Raw genomic sequence first — 25047 nt, forward strand, 5'->3', positions numbered from 1 at the left:
CACACACATTCATATATTCATTTCAGAATTGTTTTACTTATATATAATTTTTTTAAATTTATTTTTAATATAGAATATATAAAAATATAAATAAATATATATAAACACGTAAATGTTTCTTAAATACATACATGAATGTGTGTGTATTTATTTATACATAATAATTACACACAGCACATACTCATATATTATGCCAAAAATCACTTTTATTTTGTATGCGATTAATCGCGATTAATCTTTGCCCAGCACTACTAAAAACGCCTTCCTTTCAAAGTGCGCTCCCGTGGCGTCTTTTGTAGCTAAGCAACCATGAGCCCGCGCTCTCTGGGACAGTGAGGAAAACGGAATGGCTGATCGGATTTAGATCGCTCATCTGTTCCTTGCTTCAAATTATTGTATTGCCACCATGCGAACATTTAATCTGATTGGGAAGGCTTAAGCCATCAGGTACCCAGGTTAGAAAACAGGAAAGATGAGAAACGTGCAAAATAGAAAAGTATGTATGCAGCTATGAAATTTGTTCGGAAGTTTGTAGATACATTAATTTAGTTTATCCCAAGGCTTTTTTAACATTGATACTATCATTGGATTTGTATCGTAAATCTAGAAGTATATCGGTGATAGAAATTGTGGCCATATCGTCCAGCCCTAGGTTAAATTAATTATGTCCCAAAAAGGCGTGCATAGGTGCCAATCCCGTGGGTGCTCCAGGGCACGAGCAGCCACCGAAATGGCCGAGCACGAACGAAAAAATGCCAAATATGCACAATTTAATTCAAATGTTTTTATTCATAAATATGTCCTCATTGGTGTCAAATCACCTCTGCTTATGACTTTTCCTCGTAAGCTTAGAATTTCTTCTCTTTACATATTTCAGTATCATATCAGGTCAGTATTTAAAACTAAATTCTTAATTTTACGCAAAACCCAATATCTGCCATGTTATTCTGTCATCTTTTCTCCCTTTTTTTCCAAAACGCAATAAACGCCACTCCTCCTTTTCTACAGAATGCAATAAATCTGCTCCACAAATTACAGCGCACCATTCCACGCATTGTAAACAAACAATGGCGGCGCGTTGAGTACACGGAATATTAGTTTCCCACATCAACTTTGTACTTCATGATCAACAAACAAACAAAAACAAAATAATACTTTAATGTCATTGATAAACCTGTGATGGTTTTCTGTGACGGGAAAGAAACGTAAGCCATCAACATCTAATAATTTACGCGAAAGGCACTCGGCTGCTTGTTCTCCAGACAGCATCAAGCTTCTCATGCTAACACACTGACCCTAGGGGATCTTATGAAAAACGTTACATTACTTTACTCAAAGTCAACAAAAAATCGAGCAGGACCAAAACGTTTTACAATTGATCGCTGTGAAAAATGAATGAATGCAGATGTTCAAGAACCATTAACACAAGTGAGCATCATGAAAATCATTCAGTTCTGTTTTTTTCCGTAAATGGTACCAGCTGTGAATTTTCAATCCCTTGCCCTGTTTACCAAAGCAAAGTTATTACAGATGCCCAACATCATGTCCCTGTGTCACCTCTGAGTCTCTTATATATCACATGCCTACTTGGCCATCACAAGCTTCTGTCATAATGGTTTCCAGCAGTCTCAGCGGGATCCTAAAATGCTCTGTTTTTCTTGAGGTAGTAGAACAATGGTCGGCCCTCAGCTCTTCTTTCGGGGAGGTGTAGAGATCTGAGCCCCGCTGAGGGAATGACTTTGTACTCCAACTTTCCATGACATCTGTCTGGCCAACGTGATCTCATGAGAATGGGTATGTTTACATACAGCACACATACATATACAAATACACACTGAAACGTATAATATTGACGTGTGTTGACAGGACTAATATAGTTATATACATATTAACAGCTTTACAGACGTACAGATTTGTTACATATTCCTATTCATAAATTATAATATTTATGACATGTTTTCAGTCGTATTTTCTGACTTATTTATTTAAGATCGTTTACTTCTAATGAAATGTTCATGACTTTCAGAGAATGACACAATATTAAACAAGAATACACATTAAAACCTTCAAATGAATAACATTTCTGTAATCATTTAACCGTTTGGTAATATTTGGTTTGTTTGCCATGACACAAAAAAGGTGTTTTCTCCTATGCAGCAATAATTACACAAAAACACAACATAAATTCACATTAATGTTCATTTTATTCATTCGCTGTAATGCAGATTTTTAAAATTTAAACGATTTCGAGGAACAGATCCAAATTCAGTCCTTTATCCAGCGACCCAAGTTCTCATCAGCGACTGTAAACGTCAAATCTCACGTTTGTTAACTCTTTCACCGCCAGCGTTTTTTAAAAAAGTTACCAGTCAGCGCCAGCGTTTTTCATGATTTTCACAAAAGTTGAATGCCTTCCAGAAAATGTTCTTCTTTAAATATATAAACATACAATATACCAAATGAAAGAACAGACCCTCTGCTTTCAAACTAAAAAACGTTTTATCCTACCTTCAGGAGTTTTTTTGTTATCAGCTTTTGAATAACACCACATTTTGAGTAAAAAGCTGAGATAATTCCATTTTTGTGACAGACTTTTCATAGAGATCCCATTCAGAGCGATCTTTAAAACAGACACGGACATGCAGCTGCTTGCCATAGGGCAATACTTCCGGGTTTAAAAAGTTGCGGAAGGGCGCCTGGTGGATAATAGCGGTATTGCGGAAAGACGGAAAATCTCGTCATTGGTGGGGAAGCGTTTTCTCTTAACTCATTCACCGCCAGCCTTTTTGAGAAAAGTTGCCCACCTGCATTTTTGTGATTTTAACAAAATTTTCACAAAATTCCTTGCAGGAAAAATTTTCTTCTATAAATATATAAACATACAAATTATATCAAATTAAAGAACACACCCTCTGCTTTCAAACAAACAATAAACAAACAAAAAACAAACAAAATGGGGAAAAAACCTTTCATTATAAATGTACTTTTTCTACTTAATTTAACCACTGAAATATCGATATTTCTCTTCAAAAATACAACATTTTGAGCAAAAAGCTTTAAAAATTGCGTTTTTGTAAAGGAATTTATGTTAGAGATCAGACTCAGAATGACTATCAAACATAAAGGCAGTTAAAATATATCATTAAATCTTTTAAACTTCCGTTTTTGATAAATTCGGTTTGGCGCCATCCAGTGGATAAAAGCGGTATTACACTTTCACTTTGAAATTCGTCCAGAAAGGCATATTTATAAGTTAAATATTAATTCATAATTGACGAGATAACTCGTCAATGGCGGTGAATGAGTTAATTGACGAGATATCTCGTCAATGGCGGTGAAAGAGTTAAGAATTCAAATATTGCGCCTCAAGAAGTTTTATGACACATTGCTTTATGGCACTGATATCAAACCCTCATTGCGTGCTACATCACAGATTTGCGACATTGCCATCTTTCAGTCGATGGACTTTTGAAATTTGATTTGGTAAAAACGTGTTTTCTATACTAAGAAAGTGACAAGATGAAAAGAACTATTTTCTGTTACAATCTTTCACATAGCATCTTTAGGTTATAATAACATTAAAAATCAAATCCATAATTTGATTTTCAAAGATTTATTATAAAAACTGATTATTTTTTCCACAAAATGCAATAAATCCGTGACAAGTTTATTTTCAAAATACTATAAATCTATTGAACAATATATAAATGTGCATTCATCTTTGCCATATTATATTCATTTAGTTGACTAGTGGTGTCCACTACTCGCCGCCATTGCTGTTTACAATGCGTGGAATGATGCGCTGTGATTTGTTAAGCGGATTTATTGCATTCTGCAGAAAAGAAGGAGTGGCGTTTATAGCGTTTTGGGAAAAAGGGAGAAAATTTAATAGAATAACACGGCGGATATCAGATTTTGCATACAATTAAAAATTTCCTTTTAATACTGACCTGATACAATACTGATTTTGGTGGTAACCAGGGGTTAAATTGGGATTTGTTATGTGGGGGGGGGAGGCTCTGTGGGGAGGGGTACTTCGAGGGGGTACCATGTTTAATACTGATGACAGCAATGCCACTGGTGTGTTTCAATGACATTCTGGACCTCTGATAGGATTTGATAAGTTTCAGCTTTAAAGCTGTGCCAGAGATTGACCACAAATATTTTAAAAAGAGAATTTTAATTTTAAATGATGCAAATCTATGAGTTTGACTCCCTATATTTATTTGTTGCACATGTCATTATGCACAATTGATCAAACTTTGAAGGAAGTTAAAAGAATCAACCTCCTTGGATAATTCTAGGCATAAGATACCCCAAAAAGACTCAATAAACAAGAATTTAATAATGCTACATGTTTCGCTACACTGTACGCTTTAGCATCTATTTAAATGTACAAAAAAGTATGTTTTGTGTCTTGGATGATGAAACCTCATTCACACAGCACTTTGCTCCCAGAAATTTTCTGTTAAATTGGCAGAGGGGCTTCTGTTTGCACGTTAACACATCCCGTAAATGTTCTGGGATCGCTCCCGTAAAGCGGGCCTAGTAACATTGCCGTAACATCCACGGAAAGCATTCTGCGTGAACAAGACACAAAAACAATGTCTTAGTGAGGACGCGTGTCTCACCGCAACCAGATGGTTCAGCTCTTGGACATGGATTTAAACAGATATCAACATTCACGATAAGATATTTTGGCAACCTGGAATAAAGCATTTATCAGGGTGCTCGTCATTATCCACGCTAAAGCTGAGATTATTCACCAACATTACAGAACAGAGCATCGCAAGCTGATTATGATCTTATCATAAACAATAATGCACATAGAAATCACAGATAATTAGTCAACTTCAGACGCTGTGGAAAAAACACGTCACGTGTCTTTATAGGATCTTTACAGTACGTGTGTGAATGCAGGCACAGATTCCTGAAAATCGTTGGCAGTGTGAATGAACCAAAAATCAAACAATCCCGGACAAATCCCGGATGCATTTTCTATGCATTTTCCGTAAACTCTGTGTGAAAGGGATTATTATTGTGACTGTCCAGACAGACAGTTAGAATAATGAACAGAGCTCATCACTGTTTTGGATGGTATTGTGTTTAAAGTTAACCAAAAGGTTGTAGGTTCAAGTCTCTCATGAGGAGACCTATTCTCATTGTTCTCTTACAGTTACGCATTTAGGAGACAATTTCATCCAACAGCACACTCAGGATTGACATTTTATTGTGCATGCATTTCCTAGGATTCGAACCCATGACCTGAGCATCGCTGGAGATAGTTTACAGTAAAACTACAGGAATACATCTTCAATGATTTACTCAAGCTGAAGGAAGATTGTATGTATAATAAATGGCTGTGGTATAAACAAACCTTTCGTAGCACAATTGAAAGCTTGAAACTTGAAGACATAAATAAGTAACAAAGTGTAGGTCTAAGATTAAGGGCCAATTCATTAATGCTAATTCATATCTGTGAAAGCTGTGTGTAAGTGTGTAAATTTTTTACGTGTACCCTACTAAAGTTTCATAATAACTTCATGCCTGAAGCAAAGCAGAAAGCTCATGCACAAAACAAAAGCCATTGTAATTTACATTTAATCAAGGCACAACTAGAGTTTTACAGTAATACACTGTAAAAATAGCTGTAATTGTGCAGCAGGTTGCCAGTAACTTACTGTAGAAGATAAAGACTGTTTCATGTTCATTTAACTTTGAACAAACTGTTGCCAGTAAATAACATAAATGTAAAATCTACAGTAAGTTACTGGCAGCTACAGTAGTATATACCCAGTAATACTGTAATTTCTACAGACATTTTTTTACAGTATGTTGTTAGCTTAGGCTGGTTTTTGCTGGTCTTTTCAGTAGGGTAGCCTACTGTACAGTACCATTGTTCATTGAAAATCTACATACTGCGTAAAATGCAGTAAAATGCTGTGAAACTTAATTAAATGCCCTTTTTGTTTGCCCTGAACATGCAAAGTTGAAGAATGCCTTGCTTGAGAGTTTGCTTGTGGCTGTGTTTGACGGATGTATAATGGACCTAATTGGACTACAAACACTCGGGGTTGCAATTGAATTAAGGCCGCTGCAGTGGTTTAATTAAATGTGATCCTAATGTACTTCATTAAGAAGGCTGTGGCTGGGAAATCATGCAGTAAATATGAGTCATTCAAAAAGACTTGTGGAATCCAAACGGGTCTTTCAAATGATTAGGAAACGTTGTGGCAAATGTTCATGTCATTATAAATGAAGGAGAACAATGAAGAAAAGAGAACTAAACCACAAGAGAAATACATTTGGTGACGTTTTAAGTTTAAACCCGAACCAAAATGTTGAAAATTCTTATTAGGCAGAACTTCAGTATCAATAATTATCAAAATGACATAAATAGGCTAGGGACTCTTTAAAAATGCATAACCCTAGCAGAAAAGATGCATCAAACATTGTGTACGATTGTATTTGCATTATTCGTCTAACAAAGTGACTGATCCAAACTTAGTTTGTTTTGATACAACAAAAGCAGAAAAATACATATAAAGTCACCCCTATGTCATTTCCCTAAGTCATGAAAAAACTATACTGGACTGGTCAAAAAAATTTGATGTTTTGAGTAGGGATGCACCGAATATTGGGCCATATTTTAGCCGAAAATGGCCCAAAAGAGCATTTTTGGTTTTCGGCCGAAAGACTTTAAACAAAAACAAAACCGGCAACCTGCACGTGCTTGTCTGAAGCAACATGTCTGCCGTGTGGATGTATTTCAGTATCCCTGTGTCTCAATTCGTTCCCTAGCTCCCGAGGTCGTGAATCAGTATATCGTGTATGCAGGTTCGGAAAATGGCTTTGTTACTTTGTCCCGTGTTATTTTCGCCCTGGTTCTCCACTACACATGAGTGGGGTCAAGTTAAACATTTTAGTTTGAATTTTATTTTATACTGTGCGTTGCTGCAATGTGCTAAATAAATTTTTGCATAATTTGTAATTGATTTATTCTTTGAAACTTTAATATAAATGTATACAATTGCAATGCGTTGATTTTAGTAAAGATTAGTGCTGTGACGGATCGCAGTTGATCGTCCCACGGTTCGCGGTTTAATATGCAAATTTAAGTAGGGAAAGTTTATCATTTGCACGTGTTTCAAAGGATGGCAAATGTTAACATTCAAGTTATTTTAAACAATTTAACCACAAAATGCGCTAAAGTGAGCAGCTTTCTGTACGCACAGACATTTAAGTGCACTCAGTAGTGCACACACGGAGAGACGCGTTTCAAAAAGCAAGCGAACATAAAATCTTTCTGTTCTTTCAATTTTGTTTAATTTCAAACAAAGTGAATCATACAATCGCATGGGTTTTTTTTCTAGAAAAAAGCAATAATGAAAACCTGCCCCTAACCCCGCCCCTTCAACTGAAAATCACAAGGGCAAAACAGAAAGCAAATTGTACAAAAACAACTGTCATTGTATGCATTGGTGGTGATTTCTTTTTTCATTGGTGGGTGCTCTGCAAAGCATTACGCAACGCTTAGGTTGCTTAGCAACAACAGACGCTACAGAGGCTTATTTCCCTAGTAAACCCCTTATTCAGCTTATTTATCAAAGCATTGTAGTTATTACAACGATCCACCAATCAGAGAGGCTCTTGAATTGTCCAAGAGATTTTATTAAAATTTTTTGAAAATATCTTGCGTTTTTCTTTAACTTTAAACCGGTAGTGTAGTACTTTAAGCTTTCTCTTACGAGAATTGTACATTTTCATTATTACAATTGTGCAAATTGACATTGCAAATTTGAAGATACGGCCAAAGGAGACATGTTAATTTTGCAAAAAAGTTTTTATGCTAGGATGAGGTGTTTTTTTAGGCAATCCTGAAAAGGTATATTTCGCAAAACTGCAGTGGAAACAGTTTTTTCGCTTTTTCAGGTCACCTGATGCAAGTAAGTCACATAAATTATTTGAAGATGACGTGGTACTAAAACCTCCCAGAAACACCCCAATACGTTTCTGCTCCCAAGTATAAGAGACTTTTCTTGCCATTAATGTTTGGATAATACTCTTATGTCTCTTCTCATTAAAAATAATCCCTAGTGCGATGGATATGTATGGAAAATCTGTTTCAGTTGCATATCATCTGTTAATGGATATGCCTTCATTTTGCAATAGCCTTTTGTCGACATTAAGAAAATAACGCTAAAGTTTGGAAACGCAGCTCGTGACCCATCTGGAGGGGAAATTGGTTATCATGTTAAAACAAGATATATGATCATGAGAGTTAGTCAAGCATTGTTTTTAATTATATCCTGGTATAGGCAGAGACATCTTGCTCACTCATGTCACCAGAAATTGCCAACTCATGTGAAAATGATAAAACTCCTTTAGCATAACATCATTCAATAGCAGAACATGTGCATACAAATTTTAACGAATAAATGTAACCTAAACGCGACTTTGAAATTTAGAGAGTGCAAACAATGAGTTTGACCAAGAAAGTCTTTACTCATTTAATATTTTTTTAAAGGGAGGGTCTAAAGGCATTTCATGCATTCTGATTTAGTTAAAGAGTTGGATTCCTCATGCTAAACATGGGCTTAAAGAACCATTTGGATGTATAAAAGAGTATTTCTGTCCCGAATGCACTTTAAAGTTTTTATTCGACCACTGAATCTGTTGCGTAAGCAGTGCAGGAAGTACAGTGGAAGTCCTTATATGGGCACTTCACCCAGAATAGCGTACGCACACACCAACCAAGAGCTGACACCAAATCAACGTCACAAAGGTAACGTGTTTTCGTTTGTGAGAGAAATTTAAGCTTGTTCAGATTCTCGAAGAACCCAGACTTACACTGCAAAAAATGATTTTCAAGAAAAAAATCTTAGTATTTTTGTCTTGTTTTCAGTAAAAAATATCTAAAAATTCTTAAATTAAGATGTATTTTCTTGATAAGCAAAACAAACCAAGAAAATAAGTTTAGTTTTTAGACCCAAAATATCAACTTTAAGTGATTTTGTGCAAAAAACAAGCAAAATCTGCCAATGTGGTAAGCAAAAAAATCTTGAACATTTTTCTTAAACACTAAATTCAAGAAAAATTCTAGAAAAATTTGCTTACCCCATTGGCAGATTTTCTTGCTTGTTTTATGCACAAAATCACTCAAATTTGACATTTTTGGTCTAAAAACTAGACTTATTTTCTTGGGTCATTTTGCTAATCAAGAAAAAGCATCTTAATTTAAGAATTTTTAGATTTTTTTACTTAAAACAAGACAAAAATACTTTTTTTTGCAGTGTAGCGTTATGGCTGATCTGTTTTTAATAAATCTGATAAAACTAAAGCCTCTTCAGAGATTTGAAGGATGCAATACTAATCTATAGTTAGCATGACCTTCGTATCATGCTGGTGCACTGCAAAAAAAAATGATTTTCAAGAAAAAAAATTATTTGTAATTTTGTCTTGTTTTCAGTAAAAATATCTGAAAATTCTTAAATTAAGATGCTTTTTCTTGATGAGCAAAACAACCCAAGAAAATAGTCTAGTTTTTAGACCAAAAATATCACATTTAAGTGATTTTATGCATAAAACAAGCAATCTGCCAATGTGGTAGCAAAAAAATCTTGAACATTTTTCTTAAACACTAAATTCAAGAAAAAATCCAGAAAAAATTGCTTACCCCATTGGCAGATTTTTTTTGCTTGTTTTATGAACAAAATCACTTAAATTTGATATTTGAGTCGTTTTGCTCATCAAGAAAAAGTATCTTAATTTAAGAATTTTTAGATATTTTTACTGAAAACAAGACAAAAATACTAATAATTTTGTTCTTGAAAATAATTTTTTGCAGTGTGTAAAACCAGTTTGGTTTCAGATAGACTTGTGTAGACTAAAACAGCTGGTTTGAGATCATAATATTCAGCTTTGTGTTCATTATGCATCAGAAGGTCAGTGAAGGAGGTTTTTGGATTCTGTACACTGTTATGCATCTTTTTGCATTGGCCTTGAATAAGAGTGCTTAACAAATTTCTAAAACATCAGATTTAAGGGGCTCATTGCTTAAACTAAAATGGGTCACAGAGGTGAAGAATAAATCTTGTGATCATGCTTTTGAGCCATTTAGCAACTATGTGCCTGTCAAAGGATGGAAATTACTGAACGCCTCTTTTTAAATAAAGTTAAATCATAAAAACATTAAACTATTCAGACATTAAAGAAAGAGGTCAATAAGTCAATAAATTGTTTTGTTTTAATTTTATGGATCAGTTTCAGTGATCAATACTTCAGTTACCCCATGAAAGGTGCCCACGCCTCTCCAAAAACAAGGTGTATTACAAAACATTTTGTTTTCAATTTAAATAGCTTTAAATTTATTACCACATTTCTGTAAATAATTAATCACACTAAAATAATGTGTTAAAACCGACAGCCCTGTCTATGAATAAACAAAAGCTTTGTCTATGCATCTCAGCTGAACAAATATCACCGAGTGTAACTTCACTCAATTCAAATGATTTACAATCGGTTACACTTAATTTAGTCCAACGCAATTACGCCGATTGAGAAGTGTCTTAGGGGGGTAGAAGACAAGCAGACGAGGATTTAATGAAGTCATTTGTGGAGCACCTGATGCCAAGTAAAAGTTATCACGCTTATTAACTTTAAACAAAAGAAACAATGTTTGTCTACAACTGTGTGCCTAACACCATATACGACAGGTCTATTGTTAGACATGGTGTTTAGCTCACGGTGGTAGAAACAACATATAGATGCAGCATCAGCAGCTTAGCTAATTTTCCATGTGGTAAATGCTGCCTTCATGTGCTTTTGGAAATTTGATAAACAGATCACAAGCTTGTTGTTTTCAGGTGCTTTGTTTTCGGAAAGAATGGAGGACACAAGGTTCATACTTTCGTTTTTCTTGGGAAAATGTTATGTTAGGAATTAATGACGACGGGCCATTGATTTATTTGAAAATAATGCACATCCAAGGTGGTAATGTCACACGAAGCGGAGTTACACTTCGCATGTGCATTATTTTCAAATAATTTAAAGGACCGGAGTCAATTATTCTGCTTATACCACGGTTACCACAAACACTGCTCTTGGGGTTATTTTAAGACATTTGACAGGTTATGGGGTTTACAGAAAAATAATCAACACCCGTGGGACATTTCTCAACCAATCAGAATAAAGCATTCGACAGCCTGGTGTCATAATAAAACATAATGGCCTGGTTTCACAGACAAAGGGGTCTAGCTAAAGCCAGGACCAGGCCTTAGTTACATTAAAGGCGGTTTGCCAGACAGGGTTTAGGTTAATCCAGGACTAGGCCTTCTTAACTCTTTCCCCGCCATTGACGAGATATCTTGTCAATTAAGAGAAAACACTTTCCCGCCAATGACGAGTTTTTTCGTCTTTCCGCAATACCGCTATTATCCACCAGGTGGCGCACTTCCGCAACTTTTTAAACCCGGAAGTATTGCCCTATGGCAAGCAGGTGCATGTCCGTGTCTGTTTTAAAGATCGCTCTGATCGCGTCCGTCACAAAAATGGAATTATCTCTGCTTTTTGCTCAAAATGTGGTGTTTTTGCAGAAACCTACCCATATTCAAAAGCTGATTACAAAAGAACTACTCAAGGTAGGATGAAACGTTTTTTTTCTTTTTGAAAGCAGAGGGTCTGTTCTTTCATTTGGTATATTGTATGTTTATATATTCAAAGAAGAACATTTTCTGGAAGGCATTAAACTTTGGTGAAAATCATGAAAAACGCTGGCGCTGGCTGGCAACTTTTTTAATAAACGCTGGCGGTGAAAGAGTTAACTCATTCCCCGCCAGCCATTTTTTGAAAAGTTGCCCGCCAGCATTTTCTGTGATTTTCACAAAAGTTTCACAAAATGCCTTCCAGGAAAATTTTCTTCCAAAATTATATAAACATACAAATATATCAAATGAAAGAACAGAACCTCTGCTTCCAAACAAACAATAGACAAGCAAAACAAACGGGAAAAAAACGTTTCATCCTATATTTTTTTCTCTGCTTATAAATTCTTAAATATGGGTATTTTTCTTAAAAAATATTTTTTTTGCAAAAAGATGTAATAATTGCATTTTTTGTGAAGGAATCTTTTAGAGATCACATTCAGAATGATTATCAAAACATACACAGAGTTTAAAATTAGTAAATATTTTTTTACTTCAGTTTTTTTATAAATTGGGTATGTGGATAATTGTGGTATTACAGATTAACATAAAACCTTTTTTATGCAAAGTTTTCTCTTAATTGACGAGATAACTTGTCACTAGCTGGGAAAGTTTTACCTTTCAAAAAACACTATACACACTGCAAAAAATTATTTTCAAGAAAAAAAATTCGTAGTATTTTTGTCTTGTTTTAGGTAAAATATTTCTAAGCATTCTTAACTTCTTAAATGCTTTTTCTGGATGAGCAAAACGACCCAAGAAAATAAGTCTAGTTTTTAGACCAAAAATATAAAATTTAAGTGATTTTGTGCATAAAAAAAACTGCCAATGGCGTAAGCAATTTTTTCTTGAATTTTTCTGGAATTTAGTGTTTAAGAAAAATGTTCAAGATTTTTTGCTTACCACATTGGCAGATTTTTTTTTTTTTGCTTGTTTTAGGCACAAAATCACTTACATTTGATATTTTTGGTCTAAAAAGTAGACTTATTTTCTTGGATCGTTTTGCTCATCAAGAAAATACATCTTAATTTAAGAATTTAAATGTAAAGATTTTTTAGATATTTTTTACTGAAAACAAGACAAAAATACTAAGATTTTTTTCCTGAAAATAAGTTTTTGCAGTGTATTGCGCCATTGACCAGGTTTTAGTTAGTCAATGGCGTAGTCTATTTTAGTTGCCTCAAAATAGCAACACGCCAAAAATGCACCTGAACACAGCTTGTTTTCAGATCAGAACGCCTATGGGATGCATTTACTATTTAAATAACGTGGCCTTAAGCGTGAAAATGATCATTGCGCCGGGTTGAAACTAGCAAAAGACTCTTGCATCTGTGCATTGCGCCGGGTGTATGATAGGGCCCATAAACTTTAAGTAAAATTAGTGCTTAAAACAAGCTAAAAAAACCTGCCAATGGAATAAGAAAAATTTTCTTGAAATAAGTTTACTTTTTTCATAAACACTTAATTCAAGAATATTTTTCTTATTCCACTGGCAGATTTATTTTCCTATATTTTGCTCATCAAAAAATACATCTTAATTTAAGAATTTTTAGATATTTTCTCTGAAAACAAGACAAAAATACTAAGTAAGAAAGTCATTTTTTTGCAGTGTTGAGAATTTGTGTATTAATTTTTTTTTCAAACTTCCCAGAGGTAAACGGTATATCATAAGGCATTTATGTAGAATTTTAAAAGGAAACTCGTATTTACGAGTATTTATAGGCAGTATTAAAACAATCCAATAATTAAGTAAAAATGATTTTTGCTTCAATATGAAAAGCATGATTTTACAGTTAATTACTGAAATATCAGTTTTACACCAAGAAAATGTTTATCAAGCCACATATTTTTTGACATTTCTTTAAGTCCTAAAGTGAGTCATAATGTACGGACTGAATTTACCATTCATTTAAAGGAATATTCATTAATGTGTGTTGTTTTGTGTTATAATTTTATTTAAAGAAATAGTTTGTGTGTCCATAAATATATAATTACGAAGACTTAACCATTTTAAGACACCCTGTGTCTTCCTCTGCATTCGAGTCTTTCCCTATAGTTTTATGAGATTAATTACGATACAAATGGAGAATTTTCCAGTAGACTCATGAGAATGATTGAATTTGCTGTTGTTATTTGCATTAGAATGCACACACATCAAATAAAGATGCCAGTATGACTGCGGATGTTAATTACTGTTTTAATTTAGTCAATCCACGCAATACACGCATACATATACATTTCTAAGCAGACTTAAAGTTATGAATGCTGGTTGAATACAGACAGAAATGACAAAACTACTTAAGAATTTACTTAATTCTCACAGACTTTTTATAGTAAACAAAACATTTACAGAATGTGCCATCATTGTGAGATGGTATTTCCTATTGATGGCACTGCTCCACAAATCTAAAGAAATCTTTTATTTACCAGTGATCATGTCTTATCATGCACTACATTAATGATTCACCACAATTACATAATAGTCAATTAATTAATAAAGATCAACTGTTTTAAGCCCAAGCTAATGCATCATTAATATAGACCATCCGTCTGTTCATGCACAACAAGAAGCTAAAGGGAGATCAAACTCAGTGTTTCCTCTCTAATGATCAGTATGAACACATTTTACACAATTAAAACCAGATTTTTTATTTTATTGTAAATGTTATGATTTACAGTAAATCATTGTTTATGCACAACAAGAAGGTGAATGGAGAACAAACTAAATGTAAATGGACTGCATTTATATAGCGCTTTTAACAGACCAATACCCATCCAAAGCGCTTTACATATTGCCTCACATTCACTCACACATTCATACACCGACGGTGGTGTCAGCCATGCAAGGCCCCATCCAGCTCGTCGGGAGCAGCTGGGTTAGATGTCTTGCTCAAGGACACCTCGACACTTGGTCAGGTGGTGCCAGGGATTGAACCACCAACCTTCCGGTTTGTAGACAACCTACATGAACCACTGAGCCACTGCCACCCCCAAAATGTTTCCTCTCTAATGATCAGTATTAACACATTTTACACCATTAAAACCAGGCTTTGTTTTACAAGGTTTAACAATGAATTCATACAATAAAATACTGTATTTTTAATTTTATTGTAAATATAATCATTTACAGTAAATCATTGTTCATGCACAACAAGAAGCTGAAGGAGACAGACAATGGGCTCTATCTTACACCTGGCGTAATGCAGCGCAATGCGCGATGCAAGTGTCTTTTGCTAGTTTCCACCCTGCGCAATGATAATTTTCATGTTTAGCGTCGCGTTATTTAAATAACAACTGCATTTGCGCCCCATTTGTGCGCCCACGGGCGCTCTGGTGTGAAAACGAGGTGTGCCCAGGCGCATTGTTGGCGCGTTGCTATTTTGAGGCATCTGACTACGCCATTGACCAATAAAAACCTGGTCTAAAGTCTAAAGTCATTGGCGCAATATATATTGTTTTGTTATTTAAAGAGCGCATTAGTAATATGCGCCTAAACGGGATGACAACGCGGGTTTGATACACATACATGAATGCGCAGCAGCACAGAAACGCTTTTAAATATGAAAGATTAAAGGATTGAATGTAAAAGATTATTATTAAGTCTCTTGGACATAAATGAGGACAAATTATGAGACGTTAGAAGGCGCAAAGAGCAGCTTCACCTGTAGCCTGGTAAGTAAATAAATGCTTTGCTTTAAACAAATGCATCTGTTTTTAAATGTTTTTAAATGCAACCTCACGAATTTATTGTATATGATGACTCTGTACCTGTGGATATAGTGAGATGAGAAACATTTTTAAGTAATGCTTAATAAAACTGACGCTGTCCAAGTGCTGAACCTTGCGGAGAGCCGTTTGTAAACTCTTTATTTGTTACAAACAGGAGATAAAGTATTTTTACAGTACAAACCTTTTCTTACAAACTTGTAAATTTTTTTTTGATGATATTGGATAGCCATTTAAAGCAATTAAAAGCCTGCTTTTTTACTTCCACGACTAAATGAAAACGGGTTTTAATGAAAAAATAACAATTTCAATACAACTGTAAAACAACACAATTATTTAACATTAATCTTAAACTTCTTCCTCCGCTTAGTTTTTCAGTTTAAAAAGTCCATCATCTAAATAGCGATTAGACATAGTGTCAGCGTAACAGGCTTTTAAAGGGGATGAGAGCTGAGACTCTCACTGGTTTATTGCATGTTACGCCCAAAATACTCCCATTAATCATTAAAAAAATAGGACCAACCCTTTTCAACCATGCACTCGGCGCACAAACCATTTTTCCCGTCATTAAATTAGCAAAAGTGGATTTGGACACCCATTTAGACGTTGCGCTTAGATCGTTAAAATAGGGCCCTAAATGTTTCCTCTCTAATGATCAGTATTAACACATTTTACACCATTAAAACCAAATTTTATTTTATGATGAATTCATACAATAAAGTACTGTATTTTTAATTTTATTGTAAATGTTATGATTTACAGTAAATCATTGTTCATGCACAACAAGAAGCCGAATGAGAACAAACTAAATGTTTCCTCTCTAATGATCAGTATTAACACATTTTACACCATGAAAACAACATTTTATTTTACCACGAATTCATACAATAAAGAACTGTATTTTTTATTTTATTGTAATTGTTATGATTTACAGTAAATCATTGTTCATGCACAACAAGAAGCCGAATGAAAACAAACTAAATGTTTCCTCTCTAATGATCAGTATTAACACATTTTACACCATTAAAACCAAATTTTATTTTATGATGAATTCATACAATAAAGTACTGTATTTTTAATTTTATTGTAAATGTTATGATTTACAGTAAATCATTGTTCATGCACAACAAGAAGCCGAATGAAAACAAACTAAATGTTTCCTCTCTAATGATCAGTATTAACACATTTTGCACAATTAAAACCAGACTTCGTTTCGCAAGGTTTAACAATGAATTCATACAATAAAATAATGTGTTTTTAATTTTATTGTAGATGTTATGATTTACAGTAAATCATTGTTCATGCACAACAAGAAGCTTAAGGAGAACAAATTAAATGTTTCCTCCTTAAAGATCAGCATTAACACATTTTACAACATTAAAACCAGACTTTGTTTTACAAGGTTTAACAATGAACTCATACAATAAAATACTGTATTTTTAATTTTATTGTAAATGTTATCATTTACAGTAAATCATTGTTCATGCACAACAAGAAGCTGAAGGAGACAGACTAAACGTTTCCTCTCTAATGATCAGTATTAACACATTTTACACCATTAAAAACTATTTTAATTTTACGATGAATTCATACAATAAAGTACTGTATTTTGAATTTTATTGTAAATGTTATGATTTACAGTAAATCATTGTTCATGCACAACAAGAAGCCAAATGAGAATAAACTAAATGTTTCCTCTCTAATGATCAGTTTTAACACATTTTACACCATTAAAACCAGACTTTGTTTCGCAAGGTTTAACAATAAATTCATACAATAAAATACTGTATTTTTAATTTTATTGTAAATATAATCATTTACAGTAAATCATTGTTCATCCACAACAAGAAGCTGAAGGAGACAGACTAAATGTTTCCTCTCAATGATCAGTATTAACACATTTTACACCATTAAAACCAGACTTCGTTTCGCAAGGTTTAACAATAAATTCATACAATAAAATACTGTATTTTTAATTTTATTGTATATATAATCATTTACAGTAAATCATTGTTCATGCACAACAAGAAGCTGAAGGAGACGTTTCCTCTCTAATGATCAGTATTAACACATTTTACACCATTAAAAACTATTTTAATTTTACGATGAATTCATACAATAAAGTACTGTATTTTGAATTTTATTGTAAATGTTATGATTTACAGTAAATCATTGTTCATGCACAACAAGAAGCCAAATGAGAATAAACTAAATGTTTCCTCTCTAATGATCAGTATTAACACATTTTACACCATTAAAACCAGACTTTGTTTCGCAAGGTTTAACAATAAATTCATACAATAAAATACTGTATTTTTAATTTTATTCTAAATATAATCATTTACAGTAAATCATTGTTCATGCACAACAAGAAGCTAAAGGAGACAGACTAAATGTTTCTTCTCTAATGATCAGTATTAACACATTTTACACCATTAAAAACTTTTTATTTTACGATGAATTCATACAATAAATTACTGTATTTTTAATTTTATTGTAAATGTTATGATTTACAGTAAATCATTGTTCATGCACAACAAGAAGCCAAATGAGAACAAACTAAATGTTTCCTCTCTAATGATCAGTATTAACACATTTTACACCATTAAAACCAGACTTTGTTTCGCAAGGTTTAACAATAAATTCATACAATAAAATACTGTATTTTAAATTTTATTCTAAATATAATCATTTACAGTAAATCATTCACTGTAAAAAATGTGCTGTAATTTTGCAGCTGGTTGCCAGTAACTTACTGTAGAAGATAAAGTCTAAAAATGTTTCATGTTCATTTAACTTCATAAATGAAAAATGTAACATAAATGTAAAATCTACAGTAAGTTACTGGCAGCTAGTTGCCAGTAATACTGTAATTTCTACAGAATTTTTTACAGTGTTGTTCATAAACATCAAGAAGCTGAAGGCAGAACAAACTAAATTACACAATTAAAACCAGATTTTTAATTTTATTGTAAATGTTATGATTTACAGTAAATCATTGTTCATGCACAACAAGAAGCTTAATGAGAACAAATGAAATGTTTCCTCCCTAAAGATCAGCATTAACAGATTTTACACCATTAAAACCAGACTTTGTTTTACAAGGTTTAACAATGAACTCATACAATAAAATACTGTATTTTTAATTTTATTGTAAATGTTATGATTTACAGTAAATCATTGTTCATGCACAACAAGAAGCTTAATGAGAACAAATGAAATGTTTCCTCCCTAAAGATCAGCATTAACACATTTTACACCATTAAAACCAGACTTTGTTTTACAAGGTTTAACAATGAACTCATACAATAAAATACTGTATTTTTAATTTTATTGTAAATGTTATAATTTACAGTAAATTATTGTTCATGCACAACAAGAAGCTGAAGGAGAACAAGGGAAATGTTTCCTCTCTAATGATCTGTTTTAACACATTTTACACCATTAAAACCAGATTTTATTTTACGATGAATTCCTACAATAAAGTACTGTATTTTTAATTTTATTGTAAATGTGTTGATTTACAGTAAATCATTGTTCATCCAAAACAAGAAGCCGAATGAGAACAAACTAAATGTTTTCTCTCTAATGATCAGTATTAACACATTTTACACCATCAAAACCAGACTTTGTGTTACAAGGTTTAACAATAAATTCATAAAATAAAATACTGTATTTTAAAATGTATTGTAAATATAATCATTTACAGTAAATCATTGTTCATAAACATCAAGAAGCTGAAGGGAGAACAAACTAAATGTTTCCTCCCTAATGATCAGTATTAACACATTTTACACCATTAAAAACAAATTTTATTTTATGATGAATTCATACAACAAAGTACCGTATTTTTAATTTTATTGTAAATGGTTGAATGAGCAAAACGTTTCCACTTAGTTAAATTAAAACAAACATTTCTCAAAATATTTTCCTTCAGGTTCGCTAAACAAAGAAATTCGATAGAAAAACTATCCTTTTAAAAGCCAAGCCACAAACCACAATTACACTGACACTCAACAGCTATATATTTAACCTTTTTTTGCCCTGATGTCCATCAGAAGCCCCCCAACTGTCTTCACGTTCATATGAATGTATTGTACAGTTCTTATGATCCTTTTAAATCTACTTTTTATATAAAAAATACTTGTGTGGTGAGCACATTTCTCACCAGTATAGAATCTCCCCAAGATTGCCTACTTGTTTGCAAGATGTTTTTAAAACATCTACACTCACACAACAATATCTACAAAGTGCCAGAAACTTCAGGGTTTTAATGGGAAAGAGGAACTCACTGCTTGACTCCCATTCGTAGGCGCTCCTGAAGGTCCATCATCATTTGCATAAAGTTGAACTTTTCTCAACTTTCTTGCGTAGCTAAACACCAACGGCCTTCATTGCTTCATGCTTTTAAAATGTGATTGCGTCACCCTGGTGTGCAAGCACCTTTACAAGCAACTGTACATATTGTAAAGAAAACTGATGTAATGGGATACTACTTCAAAATCCAACAGAAGGCCCTGGATAACTTCTGGGGTTTGGAAAGGTACTCTATTTCACATCACTTCTGTTTCTTTAAATGGCCAATGGGCTCAGAATCCCACACAGCCTTTATTTCAAGAGTCTAGTTATTATTTTATTAATAAAATCCATTGGCTGAGGAAGAAACACAAGTCAGATTTGAAACATCTGTTGATGCCACTGACAATATAGGCTGTCGTTGTGAGTTTACAATGACGGTCATTGTAAAGTCATTTTAAAACCGTACTAAATTCATGAATCCTTCCAACTTCTGCTTTACTTGGACAGGGGTCTGCTTCAGAACTGAACTTTTGAGGTGGCTATTACCTCATCTTTTCTATCAAGAATTCATTTTGCTGAAAGTTTTGACATAAAATCATTCAGAACTGCAATCATGAATCAAATGCCATGTCACTTAACATCTGCCATCGATTCTTCCACAAAAACAAAGTTCATTTAAATAATCGCCATGCACACTGCAAAAAATGATTTTCAAGAAAATATTTTCGTAGTTTTCAGTAAAAATAGCTAAAAATTCTTAAATTAAGATGCTTTTTCATGATAAGCAAAACGACCCAAGAAAATAATTCTAATTCTAATTTTTCTTGAATTTAGTGTAAGAAAAATATTTTTTGCTTATCCCATTGGCAGATTTTCTTGCTTGTTTTATGCACAAAATCACTTAAATTTGGAAAAAAAAATCTGCCAATGGGGTAAGCAGAAAAATCTTGAACATTTTTCTTAAACACTAAATTCAAGAAAAAATTATGAAAAATGTGCTTACCATTGGCAGATTTTCTTTTGCTTGTTTTATGCACAAAATCACCCAAATTCGACACTTTTCGTCTAAAAACCAGACCCACCTTCTTGGGTCGTTTTGCTCATCAAGAAAAAGCATCTTAATTTAAGAATTTTTAGATATTCTTACTGAAAACAAGACAAAATTTGTTTTTCTTAAAAATCATTTTTGGAGTGCTGGAGAATATTATATACCCTTATGAAAATGAACTTTTTCTGTAGTAAAATTGTAGTAAACAGGGTTTTTTTTGGTTTATTGATTAATATTAGCAAAACCATGGTTTTTCTATCATTGTAAAAAAATAACTGTAGTTACGCAGCTACTTATTGTAGATTTAAATGTATGTTATTTACGGACAACAGTTTGTTCAAAGTTAAATGAACATTAAACATTAACAAGTCTTTATCTTTACAAAATAAAACTATAAAATATCAGCCTCATGCAAAGCTTTGGCTGATAAATAACCTACACTGTAAAAAAAAATCTGTAGAAATTACAACAGCTGGGTTGCCGGTAAATTACTGTAGATTTAAATTTATGTTATTTACTGGCAAGAGTTTGTTCAAAGTTGAATACATTTTAAATATTAACAAGTCTTTATCTTTACAGAATAAAACTATACAATAACAGCCTCATGCAAAGCATTCTGGACACCAGAAATCATCATCAACCTTTTTCTGTTTTTTGCTTCAGATTTTGTTTCTCAGAATGTTTAGCTTGATGCTGTTTTTCTAGTTTATTCCGTGAAGACAAAGACTTGTAAATGTTTAATGTTCATTTAACTTTGAAAACCATGGTTATTTTGTGGTAGCCATGGTTAATTTTCATAAGCATGAACAACACAAAGACCTGATGATGGAAATTTGTAATTATTACACAGACATAAGTATGATAACAAAGATGATCACACACAGTCATGTTCTTTTAAGTTGAGTCTGATCATTTGTTCCTCTTGCAAAAACTTTCAATAGGATGATACCTTGCAGATGTAGCATGTAGTTCAACATGTATATTGAAATGTATAATGTACAGTACTGTGCAAAAGTCTTAGGCCACCACCAGCAGACTTGTTGTTTTAGAAGTTTTAATATCCATCCATATTATTTTTTCAATCTATTTTATTAAGATACAAACAGAAAATACAGGAAATATGTAAAAAAAAAATCAGGACTAAAGGTCTTCTTTAGGCATCATCGGTGTTTAGTGTGACCTCTGGATTCTAGAGACTGAGAAATGAATATATATCATCACTATAACATTACAAAAACAACAAATATTATTCTGGCATGGTGACCTAAGACTTCTGCACAGTACTGTAAATATGTTTAACGGATGGCTGATTCATTCACCCAGACAGCAGACGACTCCGGAATAGATCCGCAGCTCTGGTGCGGATCCGGCCCGGAGTCTTCTGCTGTCTTGGCAATCACGGTCAGAAACAGAATTAAATACGCAAACCATAAGTGTATTGTAAAAGATTAAAAAAATACAAATGCACATACTATCACTAGTAATCAATTCAAAATGCATTTTAAATGTTTAATTTAATTTCTTAGCACTTTCTGTTTAGCTGTCCGAACTTTTTCTTCATTGTTTCCATTAATGGTGACATGCACATATGTTTTAGCAACGTAGAGGGAAAATCGGCCTGGGGAAACTATTGCCTCAGTTAATATTTGTCTGCTGTAATCGGAAAATAAATATCCTATTGGGCTTTTACCTGCCTGCGTATTTTATTTTAATATCTCCTTGTTGATTAATATACAGCAACAAGTTTAAAATCCTTGAATCTGAAGACAAAGCACTAAAAAAGTTGAAGTTTAAGTCTGATAGTTTATCTATTTAGTTGTGAAAAGCTACAGTAATAATGCACAGAATTAATTTGCTGCTGCTTTAATAACCAATGTGAGATTAAAACAAAACAGAGCATCTTAAAATGACTAATTTAATTCACCAGAGGCATTTCAATTACATATAAATTTCTATTTGGGGAATATTAATTCAATAAAAGAGATCAAAAATTTGGGTGGATACTTTTAGTTGTAATAAGCCTAAATAATACCAAATATGGTTAATGCACAGATTAGCATGCAACTACACTCACCTAAAGGATTATTAGGAACACCATACTAATACTGTGTTTCACCCTCTTTCGCCTTCAGAACTGCCTTAATTCTACGTGGCATTGATTTAACAAAGTGCTGAAAGCATTCTTTAGAAATGTTGGCCCATATTGATAGGATAGCATCTTGCAGTTGATGGAGATTTGTGGGATGCACATCCAGGGCATGAAGCTCCCATCCCACCACATCCCAAAGATGCTCTATTGGGTTGAGATCTGGTGACTGTGGGGGCCATTTTAGTACAGTGAACTCATTGTCATGTTCAAGAAACCAATTTGAAATGATTCGAGTTTTGTGACATGGTGCATTATCCTGCTGGAAGTAGCCATCAGAGGATGGGTACATGGTGGTCATAAAGGGATGTACATGGTCAGAAACAATGCTCAGGTAGGCCGTGGAATTTAAACGATGCCCAATTTGCACTAAGGGGCCTAAAGTGTGCCAAGAAAACATCCCCCACACCATTACACCACCACCAGCAGCCTGCACAGTGGTAACAAGACATGATGGATCCATGTTCTCATTCTGTTTACGCCAAATTCTGACTCTACCATGTGAATGTCTCAACAGAAATCTTCAACTGTCCAATTTTGGTGAGCTCGTGCAAATTGTAGCTTCTTTTTCCTATTTGTAGTGGAGATGAATGGTATTGGTGGGTCTTGTGGGGCTGTTGTAGCCCATCCATCTCAAGGTTGTGCGCGTTGTGGCTTCACAAATGCTTTGCTGCATACCTCGGTTGTAACGAGTGGTTATTTCAGTCAAAGTTGCTCTTTTATCAGCTTGAATCAGTCGGCTCATTCTCCTCTGACCTGTAGCATCAACAAGGCATTTTCGCCCACAGGACTGACGCATACTGGATGTTTTTCCCTTTTCACACCATTCTTTGTAAACCCTAAAAATGGTTGTGCATGAAAATCCCAGTAACTGAGCAGATTGTGAAATACTCAAACCGTCCCGTCTGGCACCAACAACCATGCCACGCTCAAAATTGCTTAATTCGCCTTTCTTTCCCATTCTGACATTCAGTTTGGAGTTCGGGAGATTGTCTTGACCAGGACCACACCCCTAAATGCATTGAAGCAACTGCCATGTGATTAGTTGATTAGATAACTGCATTAATGAGAAATTGAACAGGTGTTCCTAATAATCCTTTGTCATTGTAGGTTTCAGACCTATATCTACATTATGTTATATCAGACTTTCTGTACATCAGACTTGTGGTTGGTCTGCAATCTCTTTTAAACCTTAACGGTCAAAAGTGCAAAGTTTTTTTCTGTGCCTGAAAACGGCGTACAGAACAGATCAAAAAAGACTATCCGATTTAATACGAAAACATGGTCAATCATGAAATGGTCAGAGACATAAATCCATAATATTGAAGCAGGCAAACCCAAGAGCAAGATGAAAGGATCTTTGTTTAGAAACAGCCCACATTTTTTCTCTTAGATAAGGCATCATCTATAATTTATTGCCCCAGATCTCTGAAAAATCTCAAGTTACATGAGAACATATATAAATATATTTTTTATTTATGATGGAAGGCCCTTTCTTGACAGAGTCAAACAAAACACAAATTGCCACGCCGTACATGATTGGCACATTGGACGAATTCAAATGTAAATAATCCGATTGAAATCATACAGTTGACTAATTTGTGATGATTTAACTCGACACATTTTTCATTTTGCGGATTTTATACAAGCTACGGTTTGAAGCTATTTGGCCAACGGGATTGGTATGTCTCCCCGCTCATGAAAATGAATCCTCTTTACAGCCAGACTAATGAAATTACCCCTCACGGGAGATGCCAGCAGTAACTGCTAATGCGTTCGCATATCATTGTTTATCCCTGCGCGAGTAACGCCGCTCTAAACGCCACACGTGGTGGTGCTTCATAATTTGTCGTTAGCAATTTTAGCCCATGCTGTGCAATATCAACCCTCATTCTGTCTCTGTCAGCTTCAGCTGAAATTTCTCTAAAGAGTTTTTCAAAATTGGCCATTACGTGTAAGCGGGCCAATACAGTCACTTACAAAAAGTTGCCAGTTGGTAACTTTATTAGAAGTGCAACTTACAACATGAATTGATGGTGTGACCCACGCTGATCTAAGTAATGGAAAAACATCAAATCTTAATAGTCAAGGGAGCGTCTATAAATGAAAAAAATATTATGCAAATT

The sequence above is a fragment of the Misgurnus anguillicaudatus genome, chromosome 21, assembly GCF_027580225.2.
Source record: "Misgurnus anguillicaudatus chromosome 21, ASM2758022v2, whole genome shotgun sequence".
NCBI classification, from domain to species: Eukaryota; Metazoa; Chordata; class Actinopteri; order Cypriniformes; family Cobitidae; genus Misgurnus; species Misgurnus anguillicaudatus.